Source organism: Capsicum annuum, chromosome 12 (assembly GCF_002878395.1).
Source record: "Capsicum annuum cultivar UCD-10X-F1 chromosome 12, UCD10Xv1.1, whole genome shotgun sequence".
NCBI lineage: Eukaryota > Viridiplantae > Streptophyta > Magnoliopsida > Solanales > Solanaceae > Capsicum > Capsicum annuum.
The window spans coordinates 68,869,649-68,879,280 of NC_061122.1; the positions used below are offsets into that span (position 1 = coordinate 68,869,649).

General features: G+C 34.7%; 1 pseudogene; it reads right to left on the bottom strand.

The window, feature by feature from the left end:
* Positions 1-740: 740 nt before the first annotated feature.
* Positions 741-9,632, bottom strand: part of LOC107849213 — a 21,992-nt pseudogene continuing 13,100 nt past the window's right edge.

Sequence of the window (9,632 nt, forward strand, 5' to 3'; positions counted from 1 at the left end):
ATATTAGTTGTTGCAAAAACTAAGCTAGTAGTCTGTTAGAAAACTTTCTAGAAACAACAATTTTTATTGCAATAAATCATATTATTTGTACACCTTTAGCAACAATTTCTAAGTACCTGCTACATACGGAATACACAGTTCTTTTAATAATTTAATACAAATATTGAAATTAAATTTTTTATAAATTTTCAAAGGTCAATACATATGATTGATGCACTAGATATTTTCTACTTTCAAAAAACTAGTTACTTCTACACATCTCTTTACTTGTAACAAATATATACAAGGTCATAATATTCTAATCCTACTAATAATTCAAAAAAATTGCTCTTCTCCCAGTGGCACTTGAATTGCTACTTGATTTATGCGTTGTCATCGTACAAAAAAAATTAATTATATTTTGATAAAAGAAAATCGAAAAGTACACAAGTACATAGTAAATATGCAACAACATATAAAATAAAGGCTATAGCACACTATCATCATAAGCCTTCTGAGTTATTAGGAAAGACTTTGCAGGTATACAATCACTTTTTCAATACTTCATTAAGTCCTATCTATGATTACTGAAATTCCAACAACATACCCAATGTAATCTCTCAAGTGGGGTATGGGGAGGATAATGTGTATAAAGACCTTATTCCTACAAGGTAGAGAGGTTGTTTTCGACAGACTTTCAACTACATTCAGAGTGCCCAAGAGAAGACAACTGCACAGTTAAATTCAAGATAGTGCAATACTCATAAGTAATCAAAAGTTACTATGGCGAATAGATTGCGATAGCCAACTGCCTTACCCCCAGTAAAAGTGTAGTTTCCCTTGTATTTGTTGATGTACTCCTCTGCTGGTTTTGTCCTCGTAGTAAATTCATAATCAACTATAAATAAAACTAAAATCTTTTCCTAAATTCTAAGAAAGAGACCAAAACAATGGAAAGAGCTTTGTTGATCCATGTTGCAATATGCGGACAGGAAAAACCATTGTCCACCCAAATTAAAAGCTCAAGAATATACTCTTCCAGATGGAAACAGATTATCACATTCATCCCGCTTAAGATCTAAGTAGACTATACATTGTTGTCATGGAAGTTTAAACTAAACCACTTTAACAGGCCGATACTTGTAAGCATGATCCACAAAATGATGACTCATCGAAGTTGATTATTCTACAGCTTGAGTTTGTTGGCAGTGTGGGACCTCATCTTTATAAAAGAGGGCCTCAACCACAAGCTTGGATGCTAACTCATGTTCAAAGTAATTACATGTGAGAACCTTCTGAAGCTTTTGGCAGATCATAAAATAAAAACGAATGCAACGACCAAGTCTTGAACTAAGAATTTCTCAGCATTCATCTATTAGGGGATAATGAGCCCTTGTCCACTTCAAGAAAAAGTCATATACTGCATCTTCTGATGCCACCTGGAGATCATCACTGGATAAAATTGCCTCAATACCAGCAAGAAGCAACTTTATGACCTCCTCTTGGAACCTGTCGAGATGAATGAGCTGAATAAAAAGTACCAGATGCTTCAATAGAAGAAATTTTAGTAATGTAATCCATATCAATCCTTCATACAAGATAAAAAAACAACATGTTATAAAGTTCATGACATATGACTAATCAAATTGAAATTAATTTTTATTACTTTCACCTGATATTATGCATTAAAATCATTATGTAATTAAGCTTATTGACAACTTTCTGATGTTGAAACTTACATAAACATTTTATGCATAGGTATAAATCTATAGTTTGGGTCTTTGTCATATTTCTTCTATATAATTGCTACGCCAGAATCTAATGCTACAACTTTTAGGTTTATAATATTCACAAAGCTCCCAATAGTTACTCAAATGTTATAGAAAAGGTTCCATCTTGGCCTATCGGAAAATTAATATTGGAACAGGACTTCGAATCATCTGTTGAAATTGGCCAAAATAAAATTTGGTAGCAGAAATATTCCTCAAAAGACAGAAAAAAATAGGCATACTAAATAATGGCTTTATGGACTTAATTATCATGTTGTGGTATAGGCTACAGCTATTTGGATAACAAACTAAATAACACAGGAAAAAATGAAAAAGGGTAGGTACAAATGGAACTAACTTGGTAATATCTTTGTATCTTGCAGCTAGAAATTATTTTGCTGCATCTGCCAATGGCTGAACTGCATCAGCCATCAGGATACTAGAAGGAAGCTCCAAATACAGCAACGCCGACTCCGGAGTCATAGGAAAATTACACAATAGCCTGCTACAATACCTCATGCAAAAAGCAACCTCAAACTTGGCAGTACCCATGAGCACGTCCAGCTATGCAGGGGCTGTATTTGTAGTCAATGTATTGCTATACATAAAATTTAGGAGCTCCGTCAATGTAGCTTCCTCTGCTCCATGGAAGAAAAAATAAAAATCACTTCTATGTGAGACGTCATTCTGACTTTCAAGCCATTTCAGATGAAACAATAATATTCGATACACAATGTTCAAAACCAACTATCTAGTTGATCAATATTATAAAACACTTACAACAGAACAAGCATTTCAATTCCCTATGATCTGCAAATTCCTCATATTCATGATGAATGGGAAACTGCATTCAGACTTGATAAACTTTGTTCACATTAATTTCTACTAAATTTCATTGACCTACAATATCTAAATCTCATGCTTGATCTACAGTTAGTGACAATTAATAGATAAGTACCTGTGCAAAATAAAGGTGTAGAGATATATTGTAATAAGTAAAATAGCATGATTCAGAGAGCCCATGAGAAGACAAATGCACAGTTAAATTGCAGATAGTTAAGCACTCATAAGTAATCAAGAGTTACTACAGTAAGTTAACAAAACAGGAAAGAGTTAAAACATATACACATTAAAGAACTCATTTGGATAAAGAATGAAAGATAATGAAGCTTAAGACTGGGAGATATCAAGCTTAAGACTGGGAGATATCTGATGAGCTTGAAGAATATAAATAATACATTATACGTAGCTCAGAAACACAGAACTAAAAAAATCACTAACCTATTTTTGAACATTCTAGGAAACTAGTTGTACAAGATTCAGAGTGCCCATTCGAATCCAATCATAGCATAGATGATGATACCATAACTTACTGCTTGTACGAATACGTAAGGAATTTCAATGAAGACCTGTAATATAATATAGGAAAGTTTTCATATATTAACTATCGCGACCAGAAATCAAACTTATATATTCACCTGTCCAAAGGCATAGGGTATGACGGAGTACATTCTGGCAGCTCTTTCTCTGTAAAACACTGTAAGCTCAACGTCTACAACTGGTTGCACTGATGATGTATTTTGTACACCAAAGAAGATAACAATAGCATACATTGATCCCATAACGTTGAAAAGATCTTGGCTCTTGCTCCTATAACAAACAAAAATCATTTTAAGTATGAAAGGTTGGCTAATGAGATAATAGGGATAAGCTTCATAGTCGAGAGGAAAATAGCCCAGTGTATTGAATACTAAATCAAATGATTGATGACTACCCAAAGTTTAAACATTATAAGCTTTCATGTTTCTATACTTACACTTTGGTACCGAGATCCTAGAATATTGTCCCAAAGACTAGTTCTATGAACATTGTGAATATGAATCTGACCGCAGTGTAAGTAGGATTACGCAAGTACGACCAGTGTTGCTTCCACAGGCAAGCCATACACAGTATCCGAAATGACTGTGAGTATTGAGTTTAGAAATACAAGTCCTTTGAACCAGGGAGACGGACGCTTAATTTACTAATCAAGGCTTTTTTCCTCATGTACAACCTCAGTTACACATGCATCAAATATGCATGTTCAGTATGATATATTCAGTTATCAGTCATGTCAGTCATGAGATCATGTTTCAGTTATTTATGTTAAGTATGTATGTCAGTTTATGTTCTTCCTCTCACTCTCAATTACATTCGATGATAATGTTCTCAAGGGGGAGATATTGTAATACCCTATACCTTTTCCTAGCTTAAAATCATCTAAAAATGTTAGGAGCTTTCTTTCAAAGATGAATCCACTTTTGTACACATGATATTTTTAAGATTTTTACTTTTTTTCATATGAAAAATTCAATAAGCTTTCCATCAATACAAAATTCGCCTAAATCGGATAACCGAGTAAGAAGTTATCACAAACTTGGTATCAAGTACCATTGCATATTTAGTCATGCATTCATGTATCAATTCAGTTATATAATTATGAATCAGACATGCATTATCATAGTAAGAAACTTAATTCCTCAGAACACTCAGTTAAGCATTCATGAATCAGTTACACATGCATCAGATATGTATGTTCAATATGATATATTCAGTTATCAATCATGTCAGTCATGAGATCATGTTTCAGTTATTCATGTTTGGTACGTATGTCAGTTTATGTTCTTTCTCTCACTCTTAATTTCATTCGAGGATGAATGTTCTCAAGGGGGAGATATTACAATATCCCGTACCTTTTCCTAGATTGAAATCATCTAAAAAATGTTAGGAGATTTCTTTGAAAGATGAATCCACTTTTGTACATGTGGTATTTTTAATATTTTTACTTTTTTTCATGTGGAAAATTCAATAAGCTTTCCATCGATATAAAATTCTCCTAAATCCGATAACCGGGTAAGAAGTTATGACTATTTCAAGTTTTCATCATAAAACAGTACCATATTGGTCAGTGGCGTGCCGCACCACAAGATAAAATGGTAATTGTCCTTTTTCTAGTGTCTCAACGTGATTTTCTCCACGTCGCTCCAAATTTCTAGGTTGCAAAAGAAGGGGCAACGCGATGGCTCCGCATCGCGCCATCCCTCAGTTTCATAATTGTCAAATTCCAGCGACATGACGCGATAGCGCCGCATCGCGCCAGGGGTCCAATTCGAGAAATTTTTATTGAAAATACAAGACTTGTCCAGGGTTAAAAGGGTCAATTTTCCACCCCTATTTAATCCCTTTAACACATGTTTCAGCCACTTTTCACCCAAAATACACTCCCTTCTCTCAAAAACCTCTCAAGAACAACCTAGGGCTTTTCATAGAAGATTCAGAATCAAGAATTTCCTCTGTCAATCTTTGTGTATTTACGAACTAAGGTATGCACAGTGTTCATTCATGGACTCCTTTCATCCATGAAACCCAATAATCCCTTTTCTAAATTTAAGTTTATGGATTTTCTTATGAATTTCATGATTGGGCTGCTCTTGTTCATGTGGATAATAAGAAATTGAATTCTACTCCATGTTGGGTGATAAATTCTATGTGGGTTAAAATATTATAGATATAGGTTCATGCAAACCAATGACTAAACCCTTGAATAATGAAATTAGAATTAAACCATGATGTTTAATTATTGTACAATGATGTTTACATGTACCATGCCTACAATATGTTTGATTAAATGCCTAGATGAATGAAAAGTGCCTAACTAGCATGATACCATGAAATCCCTATGTATGTACAAGTTATGTCTATCACGTGTTTTAATAAAATGCTTCTATAAATGTATTATGGATTATGATGTTAGTTATATGTTCAAGTAAGTTATGCTTGGTCAATTTTCTTTCATCGAGTCCTGGGGGCACTCATACCCGAAACATTAGTTGTGTGCCTAAAGCCATGTCATGTTTCCACGATACTCTCAGTCAAGCTATGAATTCTTAGACTTCAGACAGTCTTATGACTCAGGAAATCTCTATGATCTTATGAACTCAATCAGTTGTCAGATATTAGTAGTATTCCTTTAGTCAACGAAATTTGATAACTCAGCCCATGTTCAGTTTAGTAAATCATGTTCAGAGTCTCTTCAGATGGGAGTAGGAATTAGCACCGAGCGAACCCAAGAATGGGAACACACACTATCAAATGAGGGTGTGATTCTTAGAAGTCATCCTTGTGTTCCAGAACTATGTAGCCAGCATAGGTTGAGACATCAACACTGTCTAATGAGGGTTGATGAGATGGATAAGCACTGTCAGATAAGGACCCCACTATTCTATTTTTGGGACACTATCAGATGAGGGTCACCTACAGCTTATTTTTATCAGTGGTGCGGTATTGCCACCCTTTTAATTGGGGTTATAGATTTGACCCCAACTCAGTCATAATGGCATATTAGGGGCATATCGGTTAGATACCTACTTCCCATAGTTTTATGTTACAGAATCAGGACTGTCAGACATAGTCAATCAATCTCAGTAATAGAACTCAGATAGTTTTTCAGATTTTAGGACTATCAGATTCAATCAGCTCAGATACAGTACGAGACTCAGCTAGTTTCATTAAATTTAGGACTGTCAGATATAGTCAACTCAGATACAGTATGGGACTCAGTTAGTTCCATTAGATTCAAGACTTTCAGATACAGTCACTCATGTTATCAGTTATATCAGTTATCATTATGTCATGTTATCAATATTTAGATTTAGTAGTCATATTATCACAGTATTAGTGTCAGTTATTATGTCTAATCCATGTATTCTCACGCTCATGATAGTCAGTTTACTATTATTATTGTTCATGCATATGAACCTCATGCATTCAGCCTACCTCACATACATACCAGTACATTCAAAGTACTGACGCATTTGTGTTATGGTGTCTTATACCATAGGTTCAGAGACATGAACTCCAGATCATCAGTAGATTCTAGTCTCAGCTGTCAGAGTTAGCAGTGAGTCCTCATATTTTGAGGACATGATCATCATTTTACTATCTCAATAATTAGTTTATTAGTTAGAGTTAGTTAGGGACATGTCCCATTAACTCCTTATTCATACAGTCATATTTTAGAGGTTTTTCAGACTACAGTATGTCAGATAGTTTATTTTAGTTATTTTGGGTATGACATACCCCTCCTTGATTTTACATTTTTATCAAATACTATGTCTCAGTTTAGAACCTTATGGCCTTTCAGTTCATATTTCCGCATTATAATGTATTTCATGCAGTATACAAGTACAGATATCAGTCATAGGTTAGCTTGTGGTCTTTCGGGGTTATGAGAACCATGTAGCATTCTGAGTACCAGATCTGAGGCATTACAAACTTAGTATCAGAGCCTAAGGTTTTCAATAGAGTCCTAGGAAGTCTAAAAACCGCATCTAGTAGAGTCTTGTGCATAGGTGTGTTGCACGCCATATTTATGTACAGGAGGCTATAAGATGTTTTAGGAATAGTTTCCCCTCTTTCAGTATTCATGTCATGCCAGTGAGCATAATCTCAACTCAATCTCTCAGTCTAATCCATTTCTCTCTTTCTTCTACAGAACATACCTCTTAAAAGAAGAAATAGGAATAAGTCGCCCCTCAGCCCAAAGAACCTTTGGGCAAACATGTGTCTCATGCAGAGTTTTGATCTGCATTCACTACTCTTGCTAACTTAGTTGATGATCAGAATGAACGATCAACTATTGTTCCAGATAATCCAATGGCCAATTCAGCTGTAGCCAGGATTCGAGATTTCACCCGAACGAATCCTTTATCCTTACTCAGGTCTAAGTCAGATGAGGACCCTTAGGAATTCCTAGATCAGGTGAAAAAGGTTACAGACATAATGGGGTTACTTCTAGTGAGAGTGTTGAGCTAGCTGTATATTAGTTGCAGGATATTGCTCACACTTGGTTTAAATAGTAGAAGTCAGAAAGGCCAAATGATGCAGGGCCTGTTGAGTGGGAGGAATTTTCTTCTGATTTCCTTGATAGATTTTTTCCCCTAGATCTTAGAGAAGCTAAGGTGTTAGAATTCATCAACATCGGGCAGGTCAATATGATGGTGAAAGAGTATTCTCTTAAGTTTACTCAATTAGCCAGATATGCCCCTCATATGGTTGCAGATAGTAGGGCCAAGATGAGTAAGTTCATTTCATGGGTGAATGATAGCGTGGTTAATAAGTGCAGATCTGCCATGTTGAATAGTGACATGACTTTAGCCAGGCTCATGACTCATGCTCAACAAATAGAGGAGCAGAAGATTAAGTACCAGTTTCATGTTCAGTATTTATCACAAACCTGGTATCAAGTACCATTGCATATTCAGTAATGCATACATGTATCAGCTAAGTTATATAATTATGAATCAGACATGCATTCTTATTGTGAAAAATCTTAGCTCCTCAGAACACTCAGTCATGCATTCATGAATCAGTTACACATGCATCAGGTATGCATGTTTAGTATGATATATTCAGTTATTAGTCATGTCAGTCATGAGATCATGTTTCAGTTATTCATGTTCAGTATGTATGTTAGTTTATGTTCTTCCTCTCACTCTTAGTTTCATTTGAGGATGAATGTTCTCAAGGGGGAGAAATTGTAATACCCTATACCTTTTCCTAGCTTGTAATCATCTCAAAAATGTTAGGATCTTTCTTTGAAATATGAATCCACATTTGTACACATGGTATTTTTAAGATTTTTACTTTTTGTCATGTGGAAAATTAAATAAGTTTTCCATCGATACAAAATTTTCCTAAATCCGATAACTGGGTAAAAAATTATGACTATTTTAAGTTCCCATCGTAAAACAACGCCATATTGGTAGTGGCGCGCCACGCCACAAGATAAAATGGAAATTGTCCTTTTTCCAGTGTCTCGGCATGATTTTCTCCACGTCGCACCAAAGTTTTAGGTCATAAAAGAAGGGGCAACATGATGACTCTGAGTCTCGCCATCCCTCAGTTTCACAATTGTCAAATTCCAGTGACACAATGCGATAGCGCCGCATCGTGCCAGGGGTTCAATTCGGGAAATTTTTACTGAAATTACAAGACGTGTCCAGGGTTAAAAAGTTCAATTTTTGACCTTTATTTAATCCCTTTAACACGTGATTCAGCCACTTTTCATCCAAAATACATTCTCTTCTCTCAAAAACCTCTTAAGAACAACCTAGGGTTTTTCATAAAAGATTCAGAATCAAGAATTTCCTCCGTCAATCTTCGTGTATTTATGAACTAAAGTATGTATAGTGTTCATTCATTGACTCCTTTCGTCCATGAAGCCCAAGAATCAATTTTCTAAATTTAAGTTTATGGATTTTCTTATGAATTTCATGATTGGGCTACTCTTGTTCATGTGGATAATGAGAAATTGAATTCTACTCCATGTTGGGTAATAAATTCTATGTAGGTTAAATTATTATAGATATAGGTTCATGCAAACCTATGAATAAACCCTTAAATGATGAAATTGGAATTGAACAATGATGTTAGATTATTGTACAATGATGTTTACATGTACCATGCCTACAATATGTTTGATTAAATGCCTAGATGAAGGAAAAGTGCCTAACTAGCATGATACCATGAAATCCCCATGTATGTACAAGTTATGCCTATCACATGTTTTAATGAAATGTTTCTATAAATGTATTATGGATTATGATGTTAGTTATATGTTCAAGTAAGTTATGCTTGGTCAGTTTCCTTCATCTAGGCATTTAATCAAACATATTGTAGGCATGGTACATGTAAACATCATTGTACAATAATCTAACATCATTGTTCAATTCCAATTTCATCATTTAAGGGTTTATTCATAGGTTTGCATGAACCTATATCTATAATAATTTAACCTACATAGAATTTATTACCCAACATGGAGTAGAATTCAATTTCTCATTA